Source organism: Dendrobates tinctorius, unplaced genomic scaffold (assembly GCF_039654945.1).
Source record: "Dendrobates tinctorius isolate UK_male_01 unplaced genomic scaffold, ASM3965494v1 ptg000290l, whole genome shotgun sequence".
Taxonomy (NCBI): Eukaryota; Metazoa; Chordata; class Amphibia; order Anura; family Dendrobatidae; genus Dendrobates; species Dendrobates tinctorius.
In genome coordinates this window covers 2,039,000-2,056,153 of record NW_027361957.1, presented here as the reverse complement: position 1 = coordinate 2,056,153, position 17,154 = coordinate 2,039,000, and positions in this window count along the sequence as shown.

The window sequence follows — 17,154 nt, the reverse complement described above, 5'->3', positions numbered from 1 at the left end:
AACATCGTCACCGATCAACGCTCGGTGGCTGCGCACGGAGGCGGCGCAAAAGGGGGGGTGGAGGGGGTTAAAAGGGGGATAAAAGGGGGGATGAAAGATTGGGGGGATGAAGATAGATTGGGCAGGGGATCAGGGATCAATTAATACTTACAGTTGTAGTTTTCTTTCTTCTTCTGCAGGGATTGTGATGCTACAAGCTGTGGCACCACAATACCCAGCACAGGAGCTCTTGCTGCATCCGACCTCTCTGCAGGAATCCTCAGCTAGAGTGAGGACCCCTGAAGACAAGTCAGACAGGTCAGAGGCAGGTCAGGGGCAGGTCACAGAGCGGTCACATCACTGCTGTGACCTGTCATTGGTGGGATCGAATGATTACATCGATCCCACCAATCCCTGCTCTGCCTGGTGACCATGGTAACTGCCTAGGATCGGAGCTCACAGCTCCGATTCCTAGGCAGGTCATGGCCAGGTCATCAGCAGGGAACACAGCGGTCACAGCGTGACCACAGCTGTGCCCTGTGGCTGGCGCGATTGCCGATCTAATCGATCGCGCCAACCACTTCCTGCAGGCCCTGCTGGGCCTGTCCAAGGCTCCAACCTAGGATCGGTACTATTACAGCACCGATCCGGGCCGGTACCGGCATTGCACAGCGGCGATATTGCGCCGCTGTGCGCTGCGATTGGCGCGATCGATTAGATCGGCGATCGTGCCAATCTGGGGGCTTTTCTCCGGTGCATGGCATTGCCAGGCACCGGTCCTAGGATCGAGTACATCGGTACTCGATCCTAGCCTAGGATCCCGTTGTTTCAGCCAATCTGATTGGCTGAAACAAAGAGAAGCGCTGTGATTGGCTGTTCTGAAATGAACAGCCAATCACAGCTCACAAAGGGGCAGGTCAGGGCGGAGACTGACCAGGATGCCGAGGCCATCTATCCAGAGGTAAGATGGTGTCGGCATTTTAATGCGATCACCGATCACGCGATCGTCGCATTAAAGGGCATGACGTACTATTCCATCCATGGGACTTAGGTCCCAGGTCACATGGACGGAATAGTACGTCCAATGTAGGAAAGGGGTTAAAACAATCCAGAGAACACTGCTCCATTTGCTTGTTGGCACTGCAGAATACAGCTAGATCCTTTCCATATTATAGTGCAAAAAACCATCTATTTTAAACTGGGGTTTGTCCATCACACGGAGCACATATCAGTGCACTCAAAATTGTGCCATTTCCGGCCTCCCTCCATGTAAATTTTTTGCAGAGTCTTACCCAAGTTATTGACACCAGTGTGCTAAAAAAAATAGTTACCTACATGCCAGAAATTTTAAACTGGGGTTTGTCCACCTACATGCCAGAAATTTTAAACTGGGGTTTGTCCATCATACGGATCACATATCAGTGCGCTCTAAATTGTGCCATTTCATTTCAGGCCTCCATATAAATTTTTTTGCTGTGTCTTAGCCAAGTTATTGTTACCAGTTTGCTGAAAACAAAATAGTTACCTACATGCCAGATATTTTAAACTGGGGTTTGTCCATCACATGGATCTCATATAAGATCGCTCCAAATTCAGCCATTTGTAGTGAATATGGAAAATATAAGGGAACACTGGCAAAGTTCTGGGAGAGTTTTTTCAGATCCTCCTATAGCACAGTCCCTGATGCACAGAGTACTCTCACAAGGAGTACAAAGTTTTGGAAGATCCTGAAGGAGTACCTTGCTGACCATACCAACATCCTCTGCGATTTCTCTGAGCCTTATAATTATTGGGTATCCAAGCATGAACTGGCTCTCTACACCTTGGCCTGCCCTGCCGCTAGCATTTTGTCAGAGTGGGTTTTTAGTGCCGCTGGTGGAATTATAACTAATAACTGCATCCACCTGTCAACTGAAAATGCTGACAGGCTGACTCTTATAAAAATGAACAAGGGCTGGAATGGGCCAATTTTTGGTAGCTCTTGCATTCACTGCATAGGCAAACAGTATGGGAGACCCACTTCCTAATAGGGGGAACATTGTTTTCAGGAGGCCCTCCTGTACGTCTCTTTAAAGGGGTGTTGGGGTGTCTAAATTTTGGCCAGAACTTGCATTCACTGACCCAGTCAATTATTACAATTCTGACCACTGTCCCTTTATGAGCTAATAACTCTGTCACGCTTCAATGGATCCCACTGATTCTGAGAATGTTTTCTCGTGACATATTGTGACATATTGACCTTTATAATAGCAGTAAAATTTCTTCGATATGGCTTGCGATTTGGTGAAAATTTTGCAATTTTCCAACTTTTAATTTTTATGCCCTTAAATTAGAGAGTCATATCTCACAATAAATAGTAAATTAAATTCTACTTCTCACATGTCTACTTTTGGAACCAATTTTTTTTGGTCAGGAAGTTATATGGGTTAAAAGTTGACCAGTGATTTCTCATTCTTTAAGCAAATTTTACAAAACCATTTTTTTAGAGACCACATCACATTTGAAGTGACTTTGAGGGGTATACATGACAGAAAATACCCAAAAGTGATGCCATTCTAAAAACTGCACCACACAAGGTGCTCAAAACCACAATAAAAAAGTTTATTAACCCTTCAGATGCTTCATAGAATTTTTTGGAATGTAGAAGGAAAAAATAAACATTTACTTTTCTTTCGCAAAAATTTTCATTGAGACTTAATTTTTTTACTTTCACAAGGGTAACAAGAGAAAATGGACCATGAATTTTGCTGTGCAATTTCTCCTGAGCATGCCGATACCCCATATATGGGGGAAATCTACTGTTTGGATGCATGGCTGGGCTCGGAAGGGAAGGAGTGCCATTTGACTTTTTGAATGTAAAATTTGATGGAAAATTTAGCGGATGCCATGTCTCATTTGAAGAGCCCCTGTTGTGCCTAAACAATGGAAACCCTCCACAAGTGACACTTTTTTGGAAATTAGACCCCTTATGGAAGTCACTGTATCTAGATGTGTATTGAGCACCTTGAACCCACAGGTGCTTCACAGAAGTTTATAGCGTAGAGCCACGGAAATAAACAAAATCACATTTTTCCCCAAAAAATCTTTTTCAGCTCCATATTTTGCATTTTCATAAGGGTAACAGGAGAAATTGCATCATACAATTTGTTCTGCAATTTCTCCTGAGTACATTGATACCCCATATGTGGGGGAAAACCACTGTTTTGGCGCAGGGCTTTTTATTGCAAAAAATGTTTTTTGCATCACCATATTTTGAGAGCTATAATTTTTTCATATTTTGGCCAACAGAGTCAAGTGAGGGCTTTTTTTTGTGGGACGAGCTGACATTTTATTGGTACCATTTTTATTTATATCCGTCTTTTAGTTATTGCACTTTTTATTGGGCGGCATGATGATAAAGCATTGTTTTTTGCCTCGTTTATTATTTTTTTTACTGTGTTCATTGAAGGGGTTACCTAGTGGAATAGTTTTATAGAGCGGGTTGTTATGTCCGCGGCGATACCAATAAGTGTACTTTTATTGTTGTTTTCATTTCCATAAATAAATGTATTTATTGGTACAATATTTATTTAACTTTTTTCTTTATTTGAGGAATTTTTTTAAAAATATATTTTTACACATTATATTTTTACCTTTATTACATCTGACAGGCAGGGAAGAAGGCTTCTCAGGTCATGCTCTCAGCAGGCACTGAGAAGCTACCTCCCTGTAGGTCCCGGAATGAACCGGCCATCTTTTTGCTGGGGGTCTCCATGGAGACAATCAGAATAATATGATTGCATCGTGTTATTCTGGTGGAAGTGCTCAGAGAGCCCCCTCCCTGTGCGATGCTTCTCTATGCTGCTTTCAATACTGACAGCGGCATCAGAGGGGTTAAATGACCACGATTGGTGCTAGCACCAATCGTGGGCATTGCTACGTGGTGTCAGCTGTCACATACAGCTGACATCCTCACCCGATCACCACAGCGCTCAGCGTGAGACTGCAGTAATCATGCCGCTGTACTAGTACTGCTGCGGGCAGAAATGCAGTTCCCTCAGAGCAGTACTGGTATGACGGGGTCGTGAAGGGGTTAATGGGAATATTGTTTTCAGGAGGCCTTCCTTTACATTTCTTCAAAGGGGTATTGGGGTGCGTCTAAATTTTGGCCAGGCCTTGCATTCAATGCATAGGCAAATAGTATGGGAGACCCAATACCTAATAATGGGAACATTGTTTTCAGTAGGCCCTGCTGTACGTGTCTTCAAAGTGGCATTTTGGTGCATCCAAATTTTTGGCAGCTCTTGCATTCACTGCATAGGTAAACAGTATGGGACACCCACTTCCTAAAAATGGGAACATTGTTTTCAGGAGACCCTGCTGTACGTCTCTTCAAAGGGGTATTATGGTGGGCTCAAATTTTTGGGTGCTCTTGTATTCACTGCATAGGCAAACAGTATGGGAGACCCACTTCATAAAAAGGGAACATTGTTTTCAGGAGGCCCTCCTATACTTCTCTTCAAATGGGTATTGGTGTGTGTCTAAATTTTGGCCAGGCCTTGCATTCACTGCATAGGCAAATAGTATGGGAGAACCACTTCCTAAGAATGGGAACATTTTTTCACGAGGTCCTCTTGTACATCTTGTCAATGGGGTATTAGGGTGCATCCAAATTTGGGCAGCCGTGCCACTCACTGCTTGCACAATAAAAGTATAGGAGACCCACTGTTTAATAATGGGAACAACAAAGCATAGCCAGCTGATGGCTCTCTAAGAATAGTGAGGACCGACTGCTTGCCATTTAAGAATAGTAAAGGCCATCTGATGGCCCTATAAAAATAGGCTTTGTGACATTCAGAGTCCCTCTTTCGTAGATGAAACAGGATGTGTCTGATGATGTGTTACACACCACATGGCCAGATAAGGATGTTAAATGTTAAAATGACATTTCTCATTGAATGCATTTGTCTTGGTTGAAAGCAAGGCTAAAGTTTAAAAACGCATAAAAAACACTACTTGTGATCATAGCCCCAGGTAAGGAGGAGCATTTTTGTTTTTCCTTATTTATTTTGACTTATATACAAGTCATTACCCTGGAAAGGATATTACTTAACATATTTCCCAGGAAAATCCATTTTGGTTTTGGTTTTGTATGTTTTATTGTGAGTCTGCAAATATGGCATAAGACTCTGACAACATTGTTCACAGCAGTGACATGGGAGTCAGAAATGCTTCCAGGGGTCTTCCCCATGCTGTTCCCATTTCATTTAAGCACTGTTCCCATTAATTTCCACAATTTCTAGTCCCTCTTCAGACCACCGGGAGGGCACCGCCGGAAAAATGCTCGAGTTTCCCATCGACTTACATTGGGCTCATTGCTTGGGTCGAGCAACCGAGCATTCCAGTTTGCTCGACCTGAGCCATGAGCACCAGAGCATTTTAGTGCTCACCCATCACTACATATGACGTATATATTTGTCATATGTCATGTTTCCTCCTTTGATGTGGACTCCATTGCTGAACCCACATGTTTTCGGTACATGACAAATTTGGCCTTTATGGAAGAGTAGCAAAAACAAAACCATTTTTTAAAACAATCCATAAGAAATTCCATTTGTTGTTTGCGAAAATCCATGTAAAGGGGGCAGCAGAGTTAGCGCTAACTTGCAAAGAAGTATGGAAAAATTTTCAACCTCTAGATTTGCAAAGCTGGTAGAGACATACCCTTTAAGGCTTGCAGCAGTAAATGCAGCTAAAGGTGGTCCTACAAATTATTGACTCAGGGAGGCTGTATATAATTGTACATCACAATTTTCCAATTTCTATTTTTAAAATATTTAGAAAACCATGTATCATTTCCTTAACACTTCGCAAATAATTGCTAATTTGTGTCAGTATTGGTGATGAGCGAATTTGTTCGGAAAACAATCGCCAAACACAAATTTGTCACTAATATGGCACATTCGAAATCATGAAAAGAAACCCGAGCAAAATTTTATAAAATCAGTAAAAATCGGTAACATTCGGTAAAAGTGTGGGAAAATATCTGTGTTGCCACAAAAATATTTTCAGCACTTTAGCAGCGATAATGGTGGTGTATCATTAGCATTTGGCATGTGTTGATGAGGAGAGGGGGTTTGCAGAGCTCAGCGCTCTTGTAAGCAGTCATTTTTTCCCTATCTTTATGTGTGCACATTGCGGCTAGCCAATCAGGGCGCAGGAAACACCCGTAATGTAAAGACACAATGGCTTGTGTCATTGGCTGCTCAAATGCCATGTCCCTCTCCATATAAATAGCGGACATCATGTTTTAACGCCATTTTGACACTGTAACAGTGCAGAGAGGCTGATCCTGACACTGGCACTGTTAACAGCAAGATTTTATCTAGTTAGTTAGGCGGTTGTATATCAGACAGATAGAGTAGCTAGCTACTGTCCGTGTGTGGCTGTAAAATTTACCTTCCAGCATTTTTTTTGGCCACAGACAATGTCAGCAGGGCACATGTCCTACAAGTGTGTTGTGCACTGCTTCTATTGTGCTCTATGCAAGAGTATAGCATTCTAATTAATATTTTTTACTAGCTAGAACTGTAAAAAAGCCTGCTGCTTCCCATATTTTAGCTAGTTAGATAAGTGGTTATATATCAGTCAAATAGTGTAGCTAGCTACTGTCCAGTGTGGCAGTTAAATTTACCTTCCAGGATTTTTTTTCTTTTTTGGATATTACTGAGGTCCACAAAGAAAGCCAGCAGGGGACGTGTTGTGCTCCATGCATGAGTATAGCATTCTAATTTACATGTAGCTAGTAAAAAATCTTAACAACCCTGCTGTATCCCACCTTGTCATTTAGTGCTGTGGTGATGTAAAATTGTCTGCAGACCTAAGGTGCATTAAAAAAGTTATAACTTTTTCTGCAGCTAAAACAGCCTGCTATATCCCACGTTGTCATTTTGTGGCAGTGATATGATCCTGTGTGCAGACCTAAGGCACATTAAAAAAAAATTATAATTTTTCAGTTGCAAAAATTTTGACAACTCGCCCTATCACACTTTGTCATTTGGTTGGGTTGAAATTAAGCTGTAGAGTCCTGATGCACAGACAACAAAAGTTTCTTCTGTTATTAATGGCATACAGTAAGGGACCTGATTTTAAAATAGTTTACAAAAACCAAATCTCTCCAAATTATAGACAAGCAAGGAATGTATAGTTTAAAAATCAATACATTTTATTTATGAAATATAGACAATCTTAAAACACATATGATGATGCCTCCTATCAAAAATCAAGTCGTCACACCCCCAGATGAAGAGTATATTGAAATGTGCATTGGGGTAGGAAGCAAGTCTCTCCTGGTTCTCCTACTAAGGTAATTAATCATGAATAGCATTCTAAGGGATATTCAAGCTCCGTAATGTTTACATCAACTTAGGCACTTTATTGGTTCAATTTTTTTGAGGTTGTAGTTAGAGTTTTGTGGTATCATTATCTAACGACATAGTAACATTTTGTTTACTGTGGGTATAAGATAGGCACTTTTAATATTGCCTTCTTTGATTTTGAATAAACCTTCTAGTGACATTACCAAGGCTAAGCTATTAATGTATGCTACATATAGTGTTATATAATTCTAGACCAGCGGACGACTGAATTTTTGACAGGAGGCATCATCATTTGTGTTTTAAGATTGTCTATATTTCATAAATAAAATTTATTGATTTTTGAACTATACATTCCTTGCTTGTCCATATTTTGGAGAGGTTTGGTTTTTGTATTCTGGAATAGAATATGTTCTTGTTGTTATTTCGAAGGACTATAATGTATTTAAAATAGTTTGTAGCATCTAGTGTGTTATGTAGGCATGATCCATAGACCACAAAAAAGTCTTCTGCTATTAATGTCATACAGTAAAGCTGGAGTCAAACATAGCGACTTACCAGCGATCCCGACAATGATATCAACGTGTCAGGATTGCTGGTAACTCGCTATGTGTTCACTGGTGAGCTGTCACACAGACAGCTTCACCAGCGATCAGCACAGCGACGCCGAGCACACGGCGTCGCTGTGTTCGTTAGTTACCAGCGCGCTGATGCAGGGAGCTGGTAACTAACGTACACATTGGGTATCCAAGGGACGTGCGTCCCTTAGATACCCGATGTGTACGTTAGTTACCAGCTCCCTGCATCAGCGCTCTGATAACTAACGTACACATCGGGTACCTAAGGGACGCGCGTCCCTTGGATACCCGATGTGTACGTTAGTTACCAGCTGATCGCTGGTCTCCCGCCTGTCACACGCAGCGATGCGTGCTGGCCAGCAGGAGGACAGCGACAAAAGAAATGTCCAGTGGTTTCCTACAGCGATCAGCGATACCGGCAGGGGGGCCGGTCGCTGATCGCTGTCACGCACAGCGATCTCGCTGGTGAGACCGCTGTTGTGTCACAAAACTTGTGACTCAGCAGCGATCTCGCTAGCGAGATCGCTATGTGTGACGGGGCCCTAAGGGACCTGACTTTAAAAATAGTATGCATCTATTGTGTTATATAGGCCTGATCCTTAGGCCACAAAAAATTCTTCTGTTCCTAGTGTCATACAGTAGGTGACCTGACTTTAAAATTGTTCGTAGTATAACTTGTTTGTCATACAGGCCTCATTCATCCACATGCAAACAATTCATTTTTTTGTGACTAACAAGATACAACATGCCATATTTCAACTTTGAATTTATTGTTGCTGAAATTCAGCTGGTTATAGAGGTGGTGCAGAGTTTAAAATCTAATTTTTGGTTGCTAATACTGTGCTCCTACCACACTATCTGAGCAACATGACTGGGAAAAACGAGACCGTGGTGGAAGGGCAATTAGTCTTGGTGTTCAAGGTGTACATGGGGTAGGTGGTAATGTTTGTGAAAGCACTAGTGAAGCAATGTCACGTCCTATGCAAAGACAACTGACAATTTATGTTACTGGACAGGCTACACCATTACCTTTTTTTTGGCAGATGCACAGCGGTACGCCTTGTCAATGATGCCCAGAAAGAGCATGTACTCGAGTGGATGGTAAGTGCAGCTTCAAGTGGCCTCTCCTCCTCTTCCTCCACCTCATCATCACACCTAGTACAGTCTACAGAGGTGACACCAAAATTCCCCTTGCTTTCCCCCACGTCCCAACTATCCAACCATTCAACTGACTGTACGACTGAACGGTACCACAGATGGGTGAGTCTGAAGAGCTGTTCACACATTCTATTCCATGTTCAACAGAAGTGTCCTCAAAAGCAGAGTCAAGAGGAGGAAATCTGCATCGATGCCCCAATTTTTTTTAGCTTAGATCCAGGGCAGGACAAAGTATGGTCCAAACAGCATCCTGACCCTCGTCATCAGACGTTAACCCCTGGGGTGTATGATGATCCTAATGAGATGAAGATATCTGAGGCTCATGCAGACTGTACTATGCTGTCAGGGCAAGAAGAGGAGGAGGGTAACTCCAAGGGTGAGGAATGTGATAACACAGAGGATGATCATGATGTGTTAGATCCCAATTGACGTGAACATAGAGGCACACAGCTGAGTAGGTCGCCTGAGGAGGAAGACGAAGAGGTTACGTTGCACCATCTGTCGTAGACACGTAATGATGCAGCCACGACAAGTGATGCATCTTGAGCCACAATTTTGCCTCTGAACAGCATCATCCGTGGGTCTGCAGCTTGCAGGGGTGGCAAGGGTTGCCTAGCCTAGGCCTTTTTTGACACTGCAAAGGATGAGCCAACTCACATAATCTGCCCACTTTGCAAAAAAAACTGAGGTAAAAAGTGCAATCATTTGACTACGACATGTATGAACCTTCACATACGCAATCAACATGCTTTGCTGTGGGAATCCCACGACGCAAAAATCAGCAGCGGATGTCAACAACCATCAGCCGCCCCATCAATTGCATCTGCTGCTTCTTCCTTCTCCTCTGTTACCATGCCAACTATTGAGACCTAGGTCTTCCACCGCAAACCTCGGGTTCTTTACCCACTCCTGTCACACTGACTGAGAGTCCGCCTTCAGCTGTAATGGAAGTGGACATGCCTGCTGTTTTAGACCGCTGTCAGAAAAAGAGCACAGCACAAGTTTCTCAATCCAAAGAAACATCTCCACCTGCACCTCTCTCACGGTTCAGCAGTTTGTCCAGTTCACCGTACTCTGCCCTCTCTCAGCACTGCAGCCAACTTACTTTCCACAGTTGTGGTCACATAAAAGATTGTTTCCTCCTACGCATGACCAAGCTAAGAGGTTGAACTCCACCATCTCCAATTTGTTGGCAACGGAAATGCTGCCTTTCTGCCTACAGACAGTTTCCAAAAGCTGATGACCATTGCAGTCCCCAATACCAATTACCCAATCGCCATTACTTTTCTAAGAAAGCTGTGTCTGTGCTACATCAGCATGTCACAGAAAACACCACCCCGTTCCTTGACAAATCTCTGTCTGCCAGGGTGCATTTCACCACAGACACTTCAACGAGTAAGCAAAGCCAAGGGCATTATATCTCGCTGACTGGGCATTGGGTTACTCTGGTGGCTGTGGGGACAGGCACTGCTCCACAAGTCTTTGAATCCCCAAGGCTTGCATGACAAACCTCTACATTTAACTCTTCCTCCACTGCTTCTGCCTCTTCTATCTCCTCTAGGGTCGCTACCTGTGTCCTCAACCTCTCCCTTAATGAGATACATGTCCCAACAGTGCATGGTGAACCCCCACCACCTCCTTACTGCACAGTCAGGGCTCACTGCAATCAGGCTGTCTTTAATATTGATATTGTGTCATACTGTTATTAGATTCTTTAGAAGGACATAGATCTGGGGATTTATACTGATGGAATTTAGACTGAACTGGATGGACAAATGTCTTTTTTCGGCCTTGCAAACTATGTAACTATGCTAAATATCAATACCATCAGGGATGATTTGCACCCGTTCAAATTTTGGTCTTCCAAAATAGATGAGTGGCCTGAGCTCGCCTCACATGCCTTGGAGGTTTTATCATGCCCAGCAGTGAGTGTTCTCTCAGAACATATCTTCAGCTCTGCTGGTGGTGTCCTGATGGCTAAGACGAACAAGTCATGGATCTCCAAGGACTTTTTCACCCCAATCACAGACTGTATAGACTTGGTAATATTGCATTTCTTTTGTGTGATACATTAATGTATCATAACTGCACTCTGTGATATCTTTATTGTGGCGTCTGTTTCTGCTGCTGCAGATGTTAATCCAAATTTGTTGAAATTTCAACAGTCATGTTTGGTCTACATCTGCTGGGTTAGCTATAGTGGAAAACGTCTCTGTCCCAATTATACTATTTCTATTCCATTGACAATTATTCCACTTTGGTGGTGTCGGGCACTCTGTTTTTAAAATGTGAACACTCGTGTTTGGGTGTCCATCTGCTGTATTTAGAACACTCGTCGTTGGGTGTCTATCTGCTGTATTTAGAAGACCTGTCGTTCACTATTGTACTATTTCTACTGTGGTGAAATTGATGCCACTTTGGTGGTGTAAGGCCCTGATTTCTTTAAATGTCAACACTCCTTGTTTGGTGTCCAGCTGTATTGGGTGTAGTGGAAGAACTGTCGGTCCCTGTTATACTATTTCTACTGTGGTGACATTGATGCCACTTTGGTGATGTCTGCCAATAATTTTTGGAAATGTGAACATTCCTTGTTGGGTGTCTATCTGCTGTATTGGGTGTGGTGAAAGACCTGTCGATCCCTATTATACTATTTCTACTGTGGTGAAATTGATGCCACTTCTGTGGTGTAAGGCCCTCATTTCTTTAAATGTGAACATTCCTTGTCGGGAGTCCATCTGCTGTATTTGGTGTAGTGGAAGAACTGTCGGTCCTTATTATATTATTTCTACTGTGGTGGAAATGTGAACACTACTGGTTGGGTCTACTTCTTGCATGTTGCCTTTAGCAGTAGGCCTCCGAGACCGTCAGGCCTCCACTTTCTTGGACTCAAATACCCATGTTACTGTCCTTAAATTTTTCTGACAGTGGTAGTCTACAAAACTGATATTTGTGTCACCTGAGTGTGGTTCAGCATGAAAGCAGGTAGAGGTGTTGCATGTGTTATCAGGGCTCCCAGTAAAGGGGCCCCACACCAATTCCTCACCCACATCTTCTTACTGTGACGCTCAATTGAAAGCTGTAAATGCTGTCCGAGACCCCAATCAGTGATGATTTGGGGAGCCTTGCCATCTGCTGGTGTAGGTCCACTGTGTTTTATCAACACCAAAGTCAGCGCAGGCATCTACCAGGAAATGTTAGAGCACTTCATGCTTCCCTCTGCCGACAAGCTTTTTGGAGATGGAAATTTCATTCAGGACTTGACAACTGTCCACACTGCCAAAAGTATCAATTCCTGGTTTAAAAACAGCAGCATCACTGTTCTTGATTGGCCAGCAAAATTGACTGAACTTAACCTGATAGAGAATCTGTGGGGTATTGTCAAGAGAAAGATGAGTGACACCAGACCCAACAATGTAGAGGAGCTTAAGGCTGCTATCAAAGCAACCTTGGCCTCCATAACACCTCAGCAGTACCACAGGCTAACTTCAACTCAAAAATATTTGCAGAATCTGTACATTCCTTAATCAAGAACCTGAAAATACACTAGTGCATGCCCTCATTATCTCCCACCTCTACAACTGCAACCTCCTGCTCTGTGACCTCTTCTTTAACATTCCCACACCCTTCCAATATATTCTATACTCTTCTGCACAATCAATCCACCTGTCCCCCTGCTATTCTCTGGCCTCCCCTCTGTCAATTCCTTCACTGGCTCCCCTTTGCACAGAGACTCCAGTTCAAAACTCTAACCATGACATACAAACCCATCCACAACCTGTCTCCTCCATAAAACTGTGACCTAATCTCCTGATACTTACCTGTATGCAACTTGCGATCCTCACAAAATCTCCTTCTCTACTCCCCTCTTATCTCCTCTTCCCACAATCGAATACAAGACATTTCCAGTACATTCCCCCTGTGCTGGAACTCTTCACTCCAACATATCAGACTCTCCCCAACAGTGGGAACCTTCAAAAGGAACCTGAAGATCTAGCTTTTCCAACAAGTCTGCAACCTGCAGTATTCCTTGTTCCACCATACAGCTGCATGACCAGTTCTACCCACACCAACTGCATCTTCACCCGTATCCTTGTTTAAACTCGTGGGCAGGGTCCTCTCTCCCCCTGCACCAGTCAGTAACTTGTTTTGTTCAAGATTATTGTACTTGTCTTTTATTATAAATATCCACAACTCGGGCCTGAGAACACATGGCACTTCCCAACTACTATACTGTATGTACCAAAAAGATTTAGGAAGCATAATGCCATAAAATATAAATTACTTTATTGAAATACGTACAACAAAGATAGACATAAAAAGAGATGGATGTATCAATGGATATCACTGGTACAAATGTGCTAAACATATACAGATACACAGAAAATGGTACACCTAATAATCAGATATCAAGAAAATCTTAACAGAGTGTATCAGTATGAGGTATAAGGGGTTTACAACGCATGTGCATTCCTAAGCGACTAGATTATAAGATGCTACAGTAGTATTGCTATCAAGAAAAAGAGCTATAGGCATCCATGACAGTGAGATAGCCACCACCAAAAATATATGCCCCAAATGGCAAGGAGGAGCTCTCAGAAGCTAATACAATAGTATGGCCAAATTGAATGCACGACATTGCTGTAATAATTTGGACAAAAGTCATGTCCTAAAAAAGTGCTAATAATATACATGCTCACCTTTTGTCACAGCTATAACATAAAGTAGACGTGTATACTGTTATAAGGCAACACTGCTGTAATGATTTGGACAAATCATGTCCTAAAAGGTGCTATTAATGCACATATTAGCCTACCGTCACAGCTGTAGCGTTAAGTAAACGCGCATAAAAAATGGCCAAAATATTAAATATTTATGAATACGCTGGTTTTGGCAATTATAGACACCAAATTAAGGTTCACAAGGTAGTATATACCCACACTGTCATGTCAGAAACATGGGTACAATAAATGACACAAGTGTGTCCATGGCATATAAGTCCCCATGGAAATGTAGAGTAACCCCCTTAAATGAAAAGCACATATGACCTGAGATACCGCGGTCCCCGACGCGCGTTTCGCCTTAGCTTCGTCCTGGGAGGTAAGTGAGTGTGGCTGCAGGGTGTATTGAAGTATATATAGCAACATGATTGCAAATCACTCACAGCTGAGAAATCGCCCGGTATTTTTGGTGGTGGCTATCTCACTGTCATGGATGCCTATAGCTCTTTTTCTTGATAGCAATACTACTGTAGCATCTTATAATCTAGTCGCTTAGGAATGCACATGCGTTGTAAACCCCTTATACCTCTTACTGATACACTCTGTTAAGATTTTCTTGATATCTGATTATTAGGTGTACCATTTTCTGTGTATCTGTATATGTTTAGCACATTTGTACCAGTGATATCCATCGATACATCCATCTTTTTTTATGTCTATCTTTGTTGTACGTATTTCAATAAAGTAATTCATATTTTATGGCATTATGCTTCCTAAATCTTTTTGGTACATATTGTCTTTTATTATGTCTACCCCTTTTCACATGTAAAATGTCATGAACAAGTTGAAAAAAGGAGAAACAGCACAAAAAAACTACAAAAAAAGTGGACTTTATTGGCCAGTGATGTGGCAACGTTTCGGATATAATCTTTTATATCCAAAACGTTGCCACATCACTGGCCAATAAAGTCCACTTTTTTGCAGTTTTTTTTGTGCCGTTTCTCCTTTTCACAATATACAGTGCCTTGCGAAAGTATTTGGCTCCCTGGAACTTTTCATCCTTTTCCCACATATCATGCTTCAAACATAAAGATGCCAAATGTAAATTTTTGGTGAAGAATCAACAACAAGTGGGACACAATTGTGAAGTTGAATGAAATTTATTGGTTATTTTAATTTTTTGTGGAAAGTCAAAAACTGAAAAGTGGGGCATGCAATATTATTCGGCCCCCTTACTTTCAAGTTCATTGTGAATACTTTCCCAATGCACTATATATATATATATATATATATATATATATATATATATATATATATACATTTACACATAATACAAAAAAAGCAGAAAAAAAATAAACTTCCTCCAATAAGTCTATATTTGTATTGCATCAATTTTAGACATTCAATTTTAGGACTTTAGCTGCTTTCGCATTAATATGTACATATCACTCAAAATGCATGCTACAGAAAAGTCTACAATGTTGGAGGGGCCAAATAATAAAAACTATCTCCTTTTTCATGTTTTGTTTCAAAAGGTTAAATTTTTATGTTCTTGAATGAGTAAAACATAGAGGTCTAAAACACCTTCACTTATAAAGAGTTAAAGGTGTTATCTCACAAAATAAATTTATCACCTATCCACAGGACATCAAAGTGGGATTTCAGGCACTGAAGCTAAAAGCATGCGGTTCCAAGTTGTGTTAGAACTCACAGTGAAAACAGTATTTCCAATACATCTCAATCTTTTCCACTCAGATCAAGATTCGTTTATGGTTTAAAAAGATAATTTCATGCTGCCTAGGTATTTAAGGTTAAATCTTTAAGGGATATTTTTCACCAAATCAGGGACATAAAAGAAACAAATTTAACAGATCAGGAGCAATAAATAAATATTTTTCCTTTCTATGATTTATTTCTCTCTGTTGTGATCATTTCAATACTAGAATTTAGCATTGAAAGAACATTTAGATTGTACAACACCCACTGCTAGAAAACTAAGCTCAAATTATTTACCCCAAAAAAGTGTTAGAAAATTGTAACAGAATATAGTATTTTTTGGACATTAACTCCTTTTACCCCAAAGGGTGGTTTGCATGCTAATGACTAAGGCAATTATTACAATTCTGACCACTGTCCCTTTATGAGGTAATAACTCTGAAACGCTTCCATGGATCCTGGTGATTCTGACAATATCTTCTAGTGAAATATTGTACTTCATGATAGTAGCAAAATTTATTTGATATAACTTGCGTTTATTTGTGAAATTAAAGAAATTTGGTGAAAATGTTGAAAATTTCGCCATTTTCCAAATTTTAATTTTCCTGCCCTTAAAACACAGAAATATGTCACACAAAAGTTAATAAATAACATTTCCCACATGTCTACTTTACATCAGCACAATTTTAGAAACAAAATTTTCTTTTGTTAGGAAGTTATAAGGGTTTAAAGTTGACCAGCGATTTCTCATTTTTACAACACCATTTTTTTAGGGACCACATCACATTTGAAGTCACTTTGAGGGGTCTATATGATAGAAAATACCCCAAAGTGACACCATTCTAAAAACTGCATCCCTGATGGTGCTCAAAACCATATTCAAGAAGTTTATTAACCCTTTAGGTGCTTCACAGGAATTTTGGAATGATTAAAAAAATGAACATTTAACTTTTTCACAAAAAAATTATTTCAGATCCAGTTTGTTTGATTTTACCAAAGGTGACAGGAGAAATTTGGCCACAAAAGTTGTTGTACAATTTGTCCTGAGTACGCTGATACCCCATATATGCAGGTAAACCACTGATTGGGCACACAGCAGAGCTCAGAAAAGGAGCGCCGTTAGACTTTTTGATGCAAAATTGGCTGGAATTGAGATCGGACACCATGTTGTGTTTGGAGAGCCGATGATGTGCCTAAACAGAGGAAACCCCCCACAAGTGACCCCATTTTGGAAAGTAGACCCCCCAAGGAACTTATCTAGATATGTGTTGAGCACTTTGAACCCCCAAGTGCTTCACAGAAGTTAATAATGTAGAGCGGTAAAAATAAAAAAAAATATTTTTTTCACAAAAATGGTATTTTGTCCCCATTTTTTATTTTCCTAAGGGTAACAGGAGAAATTGGATGCCAAAAGTTGTTGTGCAATTTGTCCTGAGTATGATAATACCCCATAAGTGGGGGTAGATCACTGTTTGGGCACATGGCAGAGCTCAGAATAAAAAGAGCACCATTTGACTCTTTCAACGCACAATTGGCTGGAATTTACATCAGACGAATGTGGCATTTGGAGAGCCCCTGATGTGCCTAAACAGTGGAAAGGGGTTAAGATGCTTTTTTCAGCAAAAATTATCTTGCTGAAATGTTTCTGCA